This window comes from Lichenostomus cassidix, chromosome 1 (genome assembly GCF_008360975.1).
Source record: "Lichenostomus cassidix isolate B80296 chromosome 1, HeHo_3.0, whole genome shotgun sequence".
NCBI classification, from domain to species: Eukaryota; Metazoa; Chordata; class Aves; order Passeriformes; family Meliphagidae; genus Lichenostomus; species Lichenostomus cassidix.
This window is the reverse complement of record NC_139479.1, coordinates 102,147,478-102,165,510: the sequence shown is the minus strand read 5'-3', so window position 1 is coordinate 102,165,510 and position 18,033 is coordinate 102,147,478. Positions and strand designations below refer to the sequence as shown.

General features: G+C 37.6%; 1 long non-coding RNA gene across 1 annotated transcript; it reads left to right on the top strand.

The window, feature by feature from the left end:
• Positions 1-9,431: 9,431 nt before the first annotated feature.
• Positions 9,432-13,542, top strand: LOC146445469 (uncharacterized). Its single transcript, XR_014852088.1, has 4 exons — positions 9,432-9,531; positions 9,949-10,064; positions 11,438-11,530; positions 13,443-13,542. It is a non-coding gene; the product is annotated as an uncharacterized LOC146445469 (long non-coding RNA).
• The last annotated feature ends 4,491 nt before the right edge of the window (positions 13,543-18,033 follow it).

Below are 18,033 nucleotides of genomic sequence, written 5' to 3'. Positions count from 1 at the left end.
TTAAAATTATTTAATCTAAACAAACTGAGAAGCTATAAGTATGCAAGTACAAGAAACTAATTTAAAAATCCCCTAACTACTATGTGTTTTACTGCAGCTAAGCTATTATAATTTGTTCTTATGGAAAATAAAATGAAACTATGCAGTACAGTCTATTATACAATCTTTTTTTAGTTTTAGATGCACTTAAAAGGAAAAGGCACTAAATACTACCAGTTGAATTGTAAGCACATCAAAATGTATTGCTCTAAGCTGTAGGACTGTATTTGTACATTATTTTTTAAGAATCAACATTATTCATTATTTGGATTTTGCCCTTTTTTTGTAAAATATTAATTGGACAGTAGAGAGATGCACTTTAGCAATGTGAAGTTGTTTTATGACAAATCTCCAAAGGCTGAATATGTGAACTTTGACCCTTTCTTTGTGTCCTGCTCATAAGCAAAAACGTGTGCCATTATTGTGGCATTCTGGCGGTAGAGTGGCTTAGAGTGGAAACATAGAATTAAACCTATGTTCAGTCCTTTTTGAGGAAAATTGGGAATAGGATATGCACAAACTGGTTTAGTCTTGGCTAAGACATATATTTAGCAGTGTAAAAACTAGTGCAATGTATCAATGATATCCCTCTAGCTTCCAAGGTAAGGGGATTGAGGAAGTGGGCAAGCATAAGTCATAAATCCGCACTGGCAAGAAACATTCAAGATTTCCGCATTAGTTTTGGCTGTTACAGTGATATCCTAGCAAGGTTTAAGGTACCTGGATTACCCTCATGAAGGTTTTACAGATCTGTACCTCCTACTAGAACTGTGTTTTGCCTCAGAAAAGGTTTCGTTTCCAGGAAAAATCAAACTGCTAATGCAATAATAAGAGATGTATTTTCCTGAAAGGCATGTTGATAATTTTATTATTTGGTCAGTCAAGCAATCTGAATAGAATTTATGAATCCCATCCCATTAGAAGAACAGATAAACTATTATGGATTAATTATTGGAACTATGCTACATGAAATAATGTGGGCTTCTTGCTAGGCAGTTGATACATTATTAAACACAACAATTAGTGAAAATCAGAAATTTCTGATAGTAATAATTTTCTATTAGGTTTTCTCTTTTAATTCCAATAGGCATTTGAAGTGGAGTCAAAGTGCAATACCTTCCATCTTCTTTGAGTGCCTTGTGTGAGAAATCCTATTTAATCTTGATTTGTTATGAAAGCAGTATGTTTAGAAAAAACAGAAAACAAAGGTAGAGAAATGCTATTCAGTCTGTATTTGTTTACTCTTTGATTAACAAATATGTAATTACAGTATTAAACTTACCTAGGCCTATTTCAGTCTACATGAACAGGTTGTGAACAGAATGATCTGCATTTTTAATAAAGATTACTCATGTGAGTATGGTAGTGCTAGACTGGCATCCTCATAGTTTCATCCTGATTTCCCACTGTTTTCCCACTTTCCAAATGTTTTTCCTAGTGAATTTCTGTACTACAGGGATGAATACTGTTCCATATGCTATGAGTCAGTGTGGGATACTATCATCTGATGTTTAATTCATAAGGAGATATGTTCCATGCTTCCTCCACTCCACCTTCTACCCTTTATTTCTCCTTTTTAAAATGTCCTAGGAAGATACATGGATTTCTTTCCCTTTCCCAGGGGAAGAGGTTTTTCCCCAAAAATGTGGTCTGTGGGGAGCCTTTGTATTTTGTTGAAAGGATGAGTATTTTTCAGCATTATTTTTCAGCATGAGACTAACACAAACTCCCTATTAATTGGGCAGGGGCTGTGGGGTGGGCAGGGAAGGGAGAGAAGAGGAAGCAAAAGGATATAACTGGTCAGCCTTGTGAATACAAACAAAAGCAAAGTCCATCCATTTCTGGATCTAGTTCTCCAAATTCCCCCAAAAGAAACATTTTCAACATTAAGTTTTTTGAACGACAAAAGAAAGGATGCTCCAGTGCTCTGATCTGAAAGTAGCATGTGTCAGCATCCTGCAGTGCAATCACACTGTTTTGTCTGAACTCCAGCAACTCAACAGGGAATTTGAATTGATGCTATACTGTTTTATAGGTTTGGTATTTTGTGTTTAAGAATGTAAAAAAATATTTGTTCTAAAGATGTTGCTTCTCTATCCATATATTTAGGTATACATATATATGTGTATATTTGCACATTTTTTCAAGCAGCTGCTAGACAATTTTCTTTAGGAATATTGTAGGGAGACGCATCTGAACGATTGGGTCAGTCATGGTGTTTTCAAGACTATTTTGAAGTCATGCTTAAATCAAGCTGTGTTACTGAATGGAGAAGTTGTTTAGTTAACAGAGTATTACAAAGGAAAAAAACAAGAGTATGATCCAGTGATGCAGTACGGAAAGAATATAGGGACTCAGTAAAATACTGTGCAAAGACACCATCATTGGTCTTTGTTCCTACAAGCATTATCAAGCAGAAGCTGTCTTTTCCTAGCAGATGCCTTCAAAGGAAGGAGAGTAGGTCAGAAATAAAAGATTTTGCATACTCAGAACAGGTGGTCATGGCATTGTGGGATGGTGATACGAAGGAAGAAGAAAAAATGCGTTATGCAAAGGTGACAAGACAAAACGTGACTTGGAGGTATGGAATACCAGTAGCTTCTAGAAAGGAGAACTACATCAAGGCTTTCTGAGTGCTTGTCTTACTGCACTGATTAAAAAAAAAATGCAATATTTTGGATATTCCCTTGTCTTCTGTTTGCTTTCCCTTCTGCACAAGATTTACTTTAAATATTTTTCTGTAAGTCCTCTGGTAGCTCTGCACAACTTCATGATGAACCTCATTAGCCTGTGGTATTATCTTAAAATGTGTCAGTGTGGCATGCATGTAGACTCTGCTTCACATACATGTACTCATGTCCATGCCATGCACAAGGACTTCACTTCTTGCAGGGTGAGTATAGATGCAGACTACTCTGGCCCTGAATAATTAGTGTATTTCCCAGTCACCAGGGTGTTCTGTGATAAGATCATATGCTTAACTTATCCTTAACAGATAACTTATTTTTTAACTTATAATTTTTAACTTATTTTTAAAAGATTAAGTGAGAAATAAATAGTAGAAAATGAGCTAAAGTGCTGCATAAACTCTCATCCTGTAACTGAGATTTACAGGTTCAGGATGCAGTGAACCTTTTCTTCATGAGCAATTTTTTGGCTTGCTCAAACTCAATAAAGCCCTCCCCTGCTTGGCACTAGTGCTATCTGCCACCCACCTTAGAAAGTTCAGAAACATTCACATGCAGGAACAATTCTCATTTTCTGTGCCAATGAAATTAAACGGCTCCCCTCAACACCACTTTTGCTTTGAGTGGTGTGATACGTCTTGTTACACACAATGTCTTGTGTATCATTTTCAGTTCTAACACATCCAGCTGCTTGGATCTTTCATCATATAGATTTGTTAAGGTTCAAATGTGTTTGTGGCTAATTCAGAAATGGATGGAGATTTGTCTTCAGTCTTCATCTGTGGAAACACTAACACTGAGAGTTCACCAGTCTCACTCCAGAACAAAAAATGTAAAACTCAAATCAATTATGTGCTGAATAATGCAACACAAAGAAAAGCTTTTTGAGCTAGGCACTGGAAATCAAATGCTATGATTTTGTATAGGATCTATGCCAAGGTCTGTGCTGAGATGGGATGAGTTTTTTGGCAATCAGTTAGGAAAAGGAGGAAAAGCTGATTATTTTTATTGAATTTTACTTTTGTATTCATGTGGCTGAGAAGCATCTTCCACTCCTCCCCTTTGCTATTGCACTGTGGTGTTAGATGTTAGCTCACATACAGATTTGGTTTTAAAATTAATGGATATGGTTTTGTTAATTATATACTGATGAATTTATAAATATTTTAAAAGAGTTTTCATATCCCCTGTCACTTTGATTCAAAACCATATGAATCTGTACAGAGAGCTTCAGGAAAGCCAAACCTGTTGAAAAATACACTTTGCCAAAATGGGACTGAGTAGTTAAAAGATGTTTACAGGAAATATTTTGCTGTTTGTTAACAATATTTGATCTCTTACAGAAGGACAAAAAGAGTTTGAGAAGGCTACTGGTCCATGGTGAAATAGAAACTGCTGTTGGACACCAAGAAAAAGTCATGAATTTCAACTGCTTCAAACACTCAGGTTTTCCAGATATAGGAAATGAATCCTGGAAAGATACAGTTAAGTCATTAATAAGAAAGAACTTGGATGTGATAAAACTAACACTAACAAGGAGAGAAGATCTTGTTCTTGAGCATAGCATCTTTAGAGGTATTTTTAAAACAGCTGTATTTGGCTAACATGACTTGTGCAGATGGACCAGCGATAGCAAACCCGCCACTGTGCATAATTGCAAGGTAATTTGGAGATCTGTCCTTGATGGCAAGCCAGGGGTTGGCAACAGATAACACACAGATGTCAGTGTAGGGGAGGCAGCACACTGACGGTGACCACTGGTGTACATGTGTTACAGTGCTTTAGTGGAATCACTTCACTGTGTGCTTTCTGCTCTCACCTGTCCCACATGCCCAAAATTGTCTATGACTGATATAATTTTCAGCTCCTGTGGGTGAAAACTTGGACCTGGATGCTGTTATGCTTGATTCTACTCTCATATAAGCCTCTAGGGTATAATCTGAATATTTTTAAAAGGATTTAGTTAATTCAGCTCTGTTCAGCCTGGAGAAGAGGAGCCTGAGGGGAGACTTCATTGCAGTTACAGCTTCCTCATGAGGAGAAGAGGAGGGGCAGCCACTGATCTCTGCTCTGTGGTCTCCAGTGACAGGACCCAAGGGAATGGCCTGAAGTTGTGTCAGGGGAGGTTTAGCTTGGATATTAGGAAAGGTTTCTTCACTTTGAGGGTGGTTGGGCACTGGAACAGGCTCCCCAGGGAACTGGTCATGGTCTTGAGTCTGGCAGAGCTCAAAAGCTTTTTGACAGCTCTCTCAGGGACATGGTGTAATTGTTGGGGTGTCCTGTGAAGGGCCAGGAGCTGGATTTCAATTATTCCCTTGGGTCCCTTCCAAGTCAGGGAAGGGTGTGATTCCTATTCTGTGATTCTGTAGCTCTCTTTGGAGCCTCCCCTTCTCCAGGCTGAACAGTCCCAGCTCTCTCAACCTGTTCTCATAGGAGAGGTGCTCCATTCCTCTGATAATTTGTGTGCCCTCTTTTGGACTTACTCCAACAATTTCACATCCTTTTTACATGGAGGATGCCAGAGCTGGACACAAGCACTACAGGTGAATCTCACCAGAGCTGAGGAGAGGGGCAGAATCCCCTCCCTCCCCTGCTGCCCACAGGGCTTTGGATGCAGCCCAGGGTAAGTTTGGCTTTCCAGGACTGACAGTGGACATAGTCGGGTCATGTTGAGCTTTCAATCCACCAGCCCTGCCTAGTCCTTCTCCTCAGGGCTGCTCCTGATCTGTTCTCCATCCAGCCTGTATTTGTGTTTGGCATTGTCCTGACCCGGATGAAGCACCTTGCACTTTGCCTTGCTGGACCTCATGAATTTTGCACAGGCCATCTCTGCAGCCTGTCCAGGTCCCTCTGGATGTATGCCTTCCCTCCAGAGTGAGGCTGCAGCACAGAGCTCAGTGTCATCTGCAAACATGGTGAAGACACACACGGTTGTTCTGTTTATGTTAGAGCTTTCATGACTCACCTTGACAAAATCACTGCTTTGTGCTGGAACATGTAGTGAATTCAAGATGTTACAGAGAATTTTGCCTTGTGTTTTTGGACAAATCCCCCAATTAGGACAAGTGACCAAACCAAGGTACAGTTGCAAACAATGAGTTTATGACAGTACCAAAAAAAACCAAACCAAACCCCCAAAATAAAACTGACAGGCACTATGCCTTAAATTGTTATGGCAAGATGAGGATTTTGAAGATTAACAATCCATGTTAAGCACTTGGAGTTGAGCAAGAACAAAGGAAGGTAACCTCTGAGAACAAAAATTATCTTAGAGGCATATTATAATAATCATTTGTTGATGAAATAAAAATGGTAGTGGTACAGTTCTGGGAGTAGAATTATATACTTCAGAAAACAAAGCATTTGCTAATTGAGTAGATGATACCAAAGTTATACAATATGTTACAGTGGTGAATTGGACTGTGTGTGGGTTGTGTGATCAGATATATTTAATTTAATTTTTTATCTATTTAATCAGATATTGGTTGAGCTTTTCATATTACAGGAATTTTGATAAGGTAGGTTTGAGGTGGCTCAATGTGGAAATGAGGTAGATTAATGCTTGCTTGAATAAAATGTTTCTCAGTGTAGCTGCATAAATTACGTAAATGAGAAAAAGATATGTTTGGAGAAAATTTTGGGAAAACATTATTCAAGATAATACCCCACACTGTTTGTTAGTCACCACATCAAGGATATGCTAAAAAAAAGTGTCATTTTTTTTCCTCTACTAGAGGATTAAATTTGCATATTAATTTCTTCTTAAGCAAATTTGATTTTTTCCTAGGATAGACTAAAATCTGCCTGGACATATAAGATTCCAAAACATAGCAGTAATTAACTGAATTTTCTCTACCTCTATTTCTCTACCTTCTAATTATCTACCTCCATTTAACCTAATGGTCAGCATGGGAAATGTATTTTTATTGATCAGTAATGACAGAGAATAGTCTTTTAATGTGTCCTAAGCTGACTGATGTAAGGTGGTACATTATGGTATCCACACATCACAGTGTCCTGTATTATTGTTTTCCTTTCCAGGACAGTATCTAAAGCATTTTTATGATTAATTTAAACGTGGTAATTTTTTTTCTAGGCATATACTTTTATTGTTAGATAGCATGCTGTCTTCATTTGTGTTTGTTATTCATGTGTATTCGTTACAATTCATATAATCCTTAAATATAAAAGACAAATTCTTTGGTTGCTCAATCAATAATTCTCTTTGAAAATAATAGTTTTCTAGAGGATGCCACAGCAGGAATTTCCTTCTTCTAGTTATGCAACACCAAAGGGTAAACCACCTACTGGTTAATTTATGTATAAAAACTGCTTCAGTTTATATGTTAAGTGATGCTTTAGCACTTAAGGCTAAATTAATACTAATCATGTTTGTGTAACTATTGACAATTGTTGTGACCTCTGGCTCAGGCTTTAAAGAGATGCGTATGTTTAATTATCAGCAGTAGATTTTATTTATCCGTAATTACCACCAGGAATAAATTATAAGCTAGTGGGGTGAAATAACAGGAGAACAGAGGTAATGACATTTGCCCTCCTCAGTGAATGGAAGAACAAAGAATAAGGGTTAATTGTAGATGGTGAACTGGCTACATTTTCAAAGGAATTTCCTAATTTTTAAAGTGTGGGGAAAAAATTAACCGACAAACCCAGGTTAAAATTTCTCCTTTGCTTAAAATAAACGGTTAAATCTTTAGTGAACTAGGTAGCAAAAAGAGTTATCTGATGTGGGTCAGTATTAATTTATACTGAAGTGAGGCTCAGTTTTGATACATATTTTCCAGATGTCTATAGAAAGCTATTCTAGGTTCATACAAGAGAGAGAGAGAAAAACCTTCTGGGAATTATAGTGAAAAATCAATAAGCACAGTTAAATTTTTCATTACAGTTGTTACTTTTGGAACACTTTCATATATCCATGAAATTCATATGAAAATTCAGTAAATTTGGGGTACACCTTCCTTGCAGGATTGCTATGACTAACTTTTTTCCAGAAGATTATGATTATGGTTTAAGTGGAACATTTTCCCTCAAGAAATTTCACAATTTGTGTAAAACTCCGTCCTCCCTCCACCCCTCAGTAGCACTCTTAGCAAAATAGGCTTCCTGATATCGCATACCTTACATTAAAATATAAAAAATGCTGAGGGTATATACACAGTATATAAGACAGATAGTCTTGGAGGTAAAGCAAAATAGACACCACCCTGATCTTCTGCTATCCACACCCCAAAACCTGGCTTTGTCCCATGCTGAGGAGAGGAAAATCTTGATCTAGGAGGACCTAGTCTGTCATCACTTTTGAAAAAAGCAAGCCTTGTGGACACTGTTGCCTATAATTACCCTGAGGAGCAATCCTCATTCCATCCAATTTTGAATTTCTACTAGCCACTTAACCAGGTTTCCAAATTAATCCAGAGGTTAATCCACAAAACGTGTTTTTCAATCCAAAGTAGGGCAGACTCAGGTTATTAAGAAAATAGATTTAACTCAGTAACATCAAATATCTTTAAATCATAAAGTGTATGAAAAGAGAATGGCCTTAATATCGCAACCTTCATATATTTCAAATGAGCATTTTTCTTAAAGCATCACTATTGTTTCAGCAATTTCTTGTAAAGTCATTGATTTTATGTTGCTTCAGGGAAGGTGCAATTTATTACTGTTAATAATGTTTCTGTGATTACATGAAAGGTTCCTTGTTGCCACTAATTAATTAACCCATCAGAAAGTATCCTTCCTTTTAGAATAGATTATGAGGGGTTGTTATATAGTCTATCTGACATCTTTAGTTTTCATGTGAAGCAAGCTTTGGGATGTGAATATTCTGAAAGTTTTTTGCTTCATTCTCCTGTAAATGTCATGTTCAAGTCAGTCTCAGCACAGTCAGGTGTTGGGGAAATTACTTGTTTGGTTTTTCCAGCATCTGCTTCTGCAGTGGGGTCTTATTCCATGGCTGGGTTGGTGTTATTGTACTTGTTCAAGGCTTGAATTTTGTGATGCGTCATTGAAATAAATTGAAAGGTTTGTAAGCTTAAGTGGCCAGTTAATGGGGATTTTCTCTACATTCCTAAGTTACTCATACATGTAGGGAGAAGCCCACAGTGTTATCACTCAGCAGTAGCCAAGCACTGGGACAATATTAATTCAGCACTTCACTGTTGGTCATGGGCATGTACAGTACTCTCAAAATTCAGTGATACTGCTGTGAGAAATCAGCTCACTGATGAGTCCAAGCATGAGGTTTGAGCCTGTGCTCGCTGTGGTGTTCGCTGCAGAGGTGGCTCTAAGCAGTAGCCATGGTGGGGGGGCACAGAGCAGTGAGGGAAACAAAACCTCTAGTGCTAATTTTTCTTGTTGACATCCCTGAGAATTCAGCTGGAAATGAAGCCTCATCTTCTGTATGCATGGTTAGTACTGGAAGCATTGCTAATCATTCAAGATATTGCTTGGTATAACTTCTGGGGTTTCTTGTTTTTACAACAGTTTCATAGCCAGTTCTTCTTTTTTAAAGTTTGTTCCTGCTATTCTCCCAGTGTTCTCTTTTCTCATCTCCCCTCTTTCTTTGCATGCTTTTCTGGTGCTGCTGCACAGCCTTTGTGCTGACGCATTATGTGTCACAATACTGTTCAATTATGTACTGAAGAGCATCTCCACACACATAAAGGAGATCAGAAAGACAGTGGCAAGAGTTGAAGCCCAAGTAATACCCTGCTGGGCTATTCCTAGGCCATCACAGGGACCACCAGCCCATCCAGGACCTGTCTGGAATTTACCGGGACAGGTGGGAACACAAACCTATGACTCATAAGAACAACCAGCTTGTCCAGACCCTTACAAATGCTATCTCAGCTAAGCCATCAACCTCAGTGTCCAGGCATGAAACCCTTCACAAGGTGCCATGGGGAGCAGTTTTGCAAATTGTCCTTCACACTCAGAGGTGCTGTTGCTCAGGAGTGAGACACATTGTAGGATACAGGGGAAAAGCAGTTTGAGACCACAGAGGATTTACAGGGTGTTTAGGGCAGGAATCAATGGGAGGAAAAGGGAGGTGTTCAAGTGATTTTGGGAGGAACAGAAGCGAGCAAATAAGGGAGGAATAAGGGATTAGAAGAGATCATATCATGTGAAAATTTGGTCTACTCTGACCTTGCCCTGCACCTGATAACCTGTCTGTCCCGCTTACAAAATTTTTTCCCAGCCCTTCCCCAGGTAGGAGGTCCTTCTTGTTTGTGTGCAGGGGGATCTGTGTGCAGCAGCTGGAAGAGCAGAGGGTGGAGGGCCCATGTGTCCCTAGTGCCAGCGACTGGAATGAGGGTAAGTCTGTGAGCGTGTGTGTGAGCAAGAGTAACAATCAAGCCAAATGAGCTGGATGAGTAGAAATAACCCAGGAGCAAGATGTTGAGCAGGTCTCTCTCTAGGGCTGACTCCAACTGTGAAAGCATCTGGGTGCCTCTAGGGTTGAAAGCATGGAGTGGATTAGCTGTTGCGACCTAGAAAGTCCTGGCTCAAGTCTGTGTGTGGGTGACAGTCTGTGCCAGCAATGGGTGTAGGGCTGCAGCTTCTGGGGCTCATGGAATGGAATCATAGAATTGCTTGTGTTGGAAGGGACCTTAAAGATCATCTCTTTACCATGGGTGGAGGCACCTTTCACTGGACTGGGTGGCTCCAAACTCCATCTGACCTGGTCTCATATATGTCCAGATGCCAGCAACTGCTGAGCTTGGGATCTATCTGGAAACCTGGAATCACTGCAGCTTGGCATCAACCCAGCTCTGGTAAGACTGAAGCTCACCAGATTTGCCCCCTTGTAATATTGTGTTCAAGTAAATGTATTCATAGCACAGTCATTACAATGGGTAATTCCATTTTTATTTTAAATGTCTAGGACAATACGTTAATGTACTGCTCATTCATTTTGCCAGACTGAAATGTTTGCTGCAGAACAAAAAGTTCTGATGGATTTCAACTTGCCTTCCTATTTAAATGGGTTCTGGTTTCCTTCCTATGCTGACTGCTAAAAGGACAATTTCTGAAAAAAAAAAGTAATGTAGACTTAATTCAGGAAAACAGTTCTGTAAAAATTGAGATTTGCTCACTGGAAAGTATAAAATGAGGATTATTAGAGAGATAAAAAAGTACCTGAGAATAATATGACTAATCAGTGAGCCATTGAAATTAGAGCCATGTACCTTAGTATTCTTACAGCTTTTGTGCATATTTATGTATTTTAATTGGAAAAAATACAGATTTTTGCCACCTGGTGTTTTGACATGCTGCTTAGCTGTGGGATATGAATACATTGCAATTTATGAACTAATAATCTAAAATAATAACATAGCTATTAATTCAGTATTGTTGTGAAGAAGATTGACACAACTTGAATGTTCTGAGTGTATTCCTACCTGCCTTTCTCACTGCGTTATTAATCTGCATATAAAAACGATGTTGAATTGCTGCTTGTAAATGAGGACTCTACTGTGTAGGGCATAGTGCTTTTACTTGATAATAGTGGTCTCTCTAGTCTGCGGGGCAAAGACATAACAAGATCCAACAGCTGGAAGTTTAAATTACCAAAGTCTAAACTGGAAAGAAAGTGAAAACTGCTGGCAGTGAGGTCAATAAACCATTGGAACAGATTACTCAGAGGCACAGTAAATCTTTCATATTCTTGTTTCTGTTGTTCTTAGGAATATCACCAGATTTGACAGATACTGAAATTATATGAAAGTGGTTTATACCTGTTTAATGATTGAGATTGAGCTAGTTCAGGAGAAGAAACTGTAAATGATGTCTACCTTTGCCTATAGTGTCTAAGATAAACAAAAGTCAGATTAAAAATTTCAATGGGCTAGTGGGTTACCATGCCACAGTCGATGGCTTAAGTAAATTCTCCTAGCCTATAAGGTGTGAAGAGGCATATTTTTGGTGACAGAAGTTAACTAGAAGAAGCATGTGACTGGTATATTTATCCATCACTATTGTCAGTTCTGCCAGAGCAGTAACTTCCATGTTATGGATTAGATTGTGAAAGGCTTGCTGGTGCTCACAACAGGAACTTGGTCTTCAGTATACCTTGGCCAAGTTAATGGTTTGTTAAGTTCCCATGTAATTCAGGGGTATACAGTTGGTGTGAAATAGTCCAGCCCTTGAAGCAGAGCTGTTGATTCCATCAGAAATGGTACAGCTTGCTTTTCAGAAAGATGTGATGATGAGTACATCACTACCCAGCTCTCAGTATAGAGCGGCAGTATAGAGCTGTAGAACCTTAGTGTATAATTACAATTTTATACTATTTTTGGATCTCTTCAGTGCCAGCACATGAGTTTGTTGCTTTTGTAAATGTTAATACATTTCTTGAGCTATTTTCTCAGAACAAGAACCTCCTATGGTGCTTAGGTTCTCTTACTACAGTTAGTAACAATGACTATTATAAAATGAGTGCAGAGCTGGGGGGATTTTTTTGATGAAATGAAGCACAAGAATAGGAATAAAATCAAGTAGAGTGCTTGTCAGAAATGGATGACAGAGAAACTGCAATAGGCGGAAAGAATTCAGTTAAATTACATGCTTGAAAACACATGGCTAATAGATGGGGAAGAGATACATCAGTTACATTAATGTGGATCAATAATTGATCTTTGCAAAGAGGCATAAGAGACAAGTGTGTGTCATTAATGAGGAGGAATTAAATACAGTCAAGAAATCAAAAGCATGGATCATCAGAAATGAAGAGTGAGAGTGAGTGATGAAACAAATCAAACTTCTATTCAATCTGAAGTTTTGTAGTCTTGTTAATGGTGCTCCTTAGCTTTACTGGGAAAGAAGAATAACCTTGCTGAAGAAGTGAATGTGTTTTCATTTGGAAGTAGAAAATTAATAGCTCTTTAAAATTCAAAACAAATTCTTGTATCTGAACCTAAAAAGTTATTTGTTATTCAACACTTAAATGTGTAAAGCTAATGAATAAAGAATGTAGCTAGCAAAGAATTCTGGACAGCTATAACTAATGAAGCAAAATGCAATTGCTTCAGAAGAAAAAAAAATGAGACAAGGTGAACTGGGAGATTTAAGACTCACAAATTAGAAAGTTTTTTAAGGTATAAAATGATGAAATCTATATTTTACTAGAGTTTTCCTGTTGTTGTGGGAGACTAAAATGACATAGAACCAAAGAAAGTCATACCTGTTCCCTTGTGATTAATGAAAAATTGAAAACTTGACAGAATACCTAGAATAGTGAGGATTTTTAAGTGGATATATCTGTAGAAGAGCTAAAGGGAACAATCAGAAAGAAAAAGACAATTTTTACAAACATCAATATATTTACAAGGAAAAATTCTTGGCAGAAAAGCAAAAAGAAAATAATTGTACTGGCACAATGAGAAATAGAAATCATTATCTCATTTCCATGAGTAGCATTTCCAATATTGTTACAGTAAAACATGGTGTGCATTTAAAATTTTACAACAGGCACAATAGCATGTGACTTGGAGGGTCAAGCTCATAGCAAGATTCATTCTTGCTCCTCCTTCCAGACTTCAGACTCTGGCCCACATGTCCTGATCTTTACAGTCTTAATGCTTTTGTGATGCATCCCTCTGTTATGGAGACTGGAGTGTGTTATTTCCAGCTCGTCTCCCCTCCACAAGAAAACCACCTGAGAGGTCTGAGAAAGTTCCTGATTTTTTCCAGCAGGGAATTCCCATTATGTACAAATATGCTATTGGAACTCAGAGTTTTACTGTTTTGTACTACTGAAGATTAAAAAAGAGAGGGTTAAATCTTCCTCGAGGTAAGGTTTTATGCTGATAATAAGGATAATGCTAACAACCAACTGGTAACTGAATGAGGTACATTTGCAGGACTAAATAGTCATTGTATCCACAATACAGCCTTTTTGTATATTCCTGTAATTTTGCAAAGTAATTATTTTAGATGGAAGGGGGGAAAAATAAGTAAAATTCAGGATTTCATTCTAAGCTCTCTGTAATTGATGAATCATCAAGTTATGTATTAAATATTTAGCTTGTCTTTTTGAATGTTGGATTTTTTTTTTAAATGTTATTTTTTGCATGATCTGGGGTAAACTTTCACTTTTCTTCTCTCTAATAACTCATTTACAATTTTATATATTATTATTTCAAAGAATGTGCTCTCTTGAGAATGAGTGTAACCACCCCAGAATGCCTGTGTACTTTTTTTTTCCTCCATCTGTCCAGTAATAACCATTTTACAGAATAGAAGGAAGGTCAGCAGCCACTCATATGACTTGATCTTATGACTTGATCTTTTTTTTTTTTCAAATTTTTTTCAAATCTCTAGCTTGTCTGCATTTGCCTTTTGTTATGGACTGACCACAAGAAGTTTAGTGATGAAGAGTAGATGGTGTTTGGGGTAGACTAAAGGATGGGAACACCAGCCTGCCGTGTCCTCCTGCCACAAGATCTTGAACTTTCTTTCTCTTTCTTCTGTCAGACTGGAGTGCATTTCTTGTCCTGAAATATGAAGGTCAAAGTCCTATTATTGTGCTGTTCCTGTCTTTAAAGCCTCAAGCTATAGGAATATATAATAAATATTCCAGTAGTCAAAAAGGGTATGGATTTCTTTTTCAGTTCAGGTATTTATGAAAATTCCTACAATTGATAGACTCTCAAGTATGTAATCTTCCTTTTCTCTCTCTTACCCTCTACATTTTTTCCAGCTGCTGCTTTGAGGAGCCATTATTAAAATAATCAGCTGAGTACAGCACAAGCATCACTTGAGAATGCTTCCTACAGTGCCTCATTAATGGACATAAACGCTTCTGAGTACACCAATAATGAGTTTCATTTATAATATAAAATACAAATTCTATGATGTGGACACCTGCTCACTAAAAGCTGGACTGAGGCTTTTGTTCCTGGGTCAGAAAAACAGAAGCTTGCAAAGATGCAGATTAATTTCTCAGATGGATTTGAGTCAATGTCTGACAAATGATGGTCCTGTGATCCCGTGATTAGTGGGGAAATTTCTTTTAATAAGGTATTAATGAAATTCTCCTGTGTCTGAATTATCATGCTTGATCTCAATTTTAGGAGACACAATGTGAATGCAGAACATTGATCAAAAAGTAGTACTAAGAGGGAAAAATTAAAAATATATTTTAATTTTATGCTAGAGTTATATATCCACACATATTTCATTTAGAGATTTCAGTATGAACCTGAAATGAAAATTTTTAATATCTAATTTATATTTTAGAACCAATATCATGTTTGGTAGGGAGAGGGACAGGTAAACAAGATTGGAAGAAAAAAGGAATTTTTAAGAACATGGGATTCTGTGGTATCACCGGTTGTATTTCAGGGTTTTTTCCTCTTCCTGAAAAATTTATTTTCAGGGAAAAAAAGAGCACATTCTACTCAAATGGATATAATTTTGATTTTGTAAAGTAATTTTTGTCTAATATCAATAGAAAACAGTAGTGGTTTTATACAAAACAAAGTCCTGTTTTAAGAATTTAAGCAAAACAAGGATCTCTATAGTGACTCAAGAGAAATACTTAAAACCTTTTCTAAAAGTGCAAGAAGTAAATCACAGAAAATTGAGATAGCAGTAAATGATAGTGAAATCCAAACAGAAGATTTTCATCACAACAATAATAAAATTGTACAAGTTGTAAAAGAAAGCAAAAAGTCCCCAAGCAACCACGTCTGAAACCTTTAAGGAATTTGAGAGTAAATCTGGGTGTCATAATCCATGTGATATTTTTTCTGGCATTAACACTTTTTGCTAAGTTAACTGGGTTTTGGGATTTTTTTAGCATACACCAGAAAAACTGGCACATTTCACCTTTGAACTATATCTATCAGTTTAAAACTGTGCTAATGCTTTCTGTGATTATCAAAATTATTATTACCAGAAAAAAAAAAGAACAGAAGAAAGAAAATTAAGATAAATAAACCTCTAACCTCCCACGGGGATTTAATTTTAGAAATCTGCCCCAGTTCTACATATCAGCCACAGGCAGCATGTCTCTAAATATACTAGCAAGACATTCAAGGCAGTAAAAGTTCTGTTTAGTAAAAATTGTGTGTATACACACAAAATCTTCTCATCATGAATATGGAAGGTTGTAATGAACATAAGTGTACAACTGACTTTTCTGTGAGATGAGACGTATAGCAGAGGTAGGCAGCAAAGGCACAGCAGAGCTTTTGCATTCCAGGAATGCCTGAAATGAAAGCTGTTCCAGCATTTCTGCATGTTGCTTTACACATTTTGATTGATGCTGAAAATTACTGGATGCTTGAGGAACTCCCTACTATGTATATTACAACATCCTGTGTATTCCAGAGGGAGATTTTCCTAACAGTGTAATGGGAGACATTGAAGACATTTCTTATTCTCTCCTTCTTTAGAAGGCAGACTGGGAGAGAAAATATTGCTGGGGCAGAAGGGATGGGATAAGGAGAAGCTGATTATGAACTCAAGCTGTCTAATGTTCCTGATAAGCTTTAATAATCGTTGTTCCTTTGACTGCATTTTTTCACCCATCAGTGTGATAGGTAGGGCCAGAAAAAAAACTAATTAATATGAGTGTTTGATAGGATGATTTCTATGCATGGTAATTACTGCTTTGTTTTTTTTCTTTTCCTAAATTATACACAAAGTTAAGCTCCTATATAAACAACTGAGCATGCCTTGACCTTGAATCTTCTTAAATCACTGTCACTATCAACTTTGTTAAAGTACCACTTCATATCAATAAATATATTGTTGCTCCTCTGTTAGAAGTGAAGTGTGTAACACCATCTGCAACAAGTGTTTTGGTGTATTGCCATGCTTCAACCAGGAAAGTGAATGTTGTCTACACAAAGAGAAATGTTTAATATTAATAAGTGGCCCACATATTAAGTCCATTTTGAGAACTAAAGCTTAAGCAAAACGTCGTTTGAGGATTTTTCAATTTAAATTACCATGGATTTTTAAGTGTATCTTCAATTTTTTTCAGGTTCTATCTCTTAGGATGCAGAATTAAATTTTTTTTTTTCCCATGAAAATATGATTTCCTAAAATGATATTGTACTGCTGGATATTGTACTAAATGTGTTTTATACTGATGAATAATTATTGCAATATCTGCTAGTTAACAGAAATATGAAGGCAATACTTACTGCCTTTAAACTCAAACTGTTTTCTAACTACAAATCTCTGAGGACTCTGTTAGTCAAAGATAGGCTAAAGAAATGTGGATAAGAATACGTTTTATCCTGACCAGTAGTTTCTCTGCTGAAAAATAAAAGCTTTGACTGACCCTTGGGGATGAAGGATCCACATTTGGTTCAAAATGTGAACATGACGATGTGCAGCTGGATTTACAACACATACTGTGATGACTTTATCTTGCCCTGCATTAGGAAGTTGTCGCTGTTGAGCCGCTAGCAGAGAAAAGAACCCAGTTCTCAGTGGCAAGAAGGAAAAGGCCTTTATTGTTTTGATTTCATCATATATACAGAGTTTTCAAAGGTCACCCAGATTGGTCAGTCAGAATCCTCCCCCTAGGCCTGATTGGCCAAGCCTGCACCGTCCAGATCTTGGGACACTGTTTTTAATAACATCCAAACTTTATCTTTATTTATAAAACACAAAAGGAATTCTCATGGGAAAGACCTGTGCTAGCCACAGGAAGTTACTTAGGGAAGCCCACTGGCCTATTCTTCAAAATGGATGGAAGTGACATCTTGAGAATTTCTGCTGGTATCTTGCTATTAGTCAGGAATAATGGACTATTATTATTCTCTCTTGGCAATGGCAGCACTAAAAAGTAATTTTGCTGGGTCAAGTGAGCAGCATTATACAAGATCTCAGGAGGTTCCTACTCTGGTAGGACTCTCTGCTGCATTTATTGTTTGATTGAAAACTTAGTCTGAATACGGTAATGATTTGATTAGAGGGATGTAGCACCTCTGCCGTGAGGAAAGGCTGAGAGAATTTGAATTGTTCAGTCTAGAAAAGAGAAGCTTCAGGGTGACCTTCCAGTACCTGAAGGGAGTCTACAGGCAGCTACAGAGACTATTTACAAGGGTCTGGAGTGACAGGATAAGGGGGGATGGCTTCAAATTGACAGAGAGTAGGTTTAGGTTAGATGTTAGGAAGAAATTCTTTACTGTAAGGGTGTTCAGGCACTGGAACAGGTTGTCCAGAGAAGCTGTGGCTGTCCCATCCCTGGCAGTGTTCAAGGCCAGTTTGGCTGGATCTCTGATCAACCTGGTCTTAGTGGAAGGGGGCTGGAATGGGATGG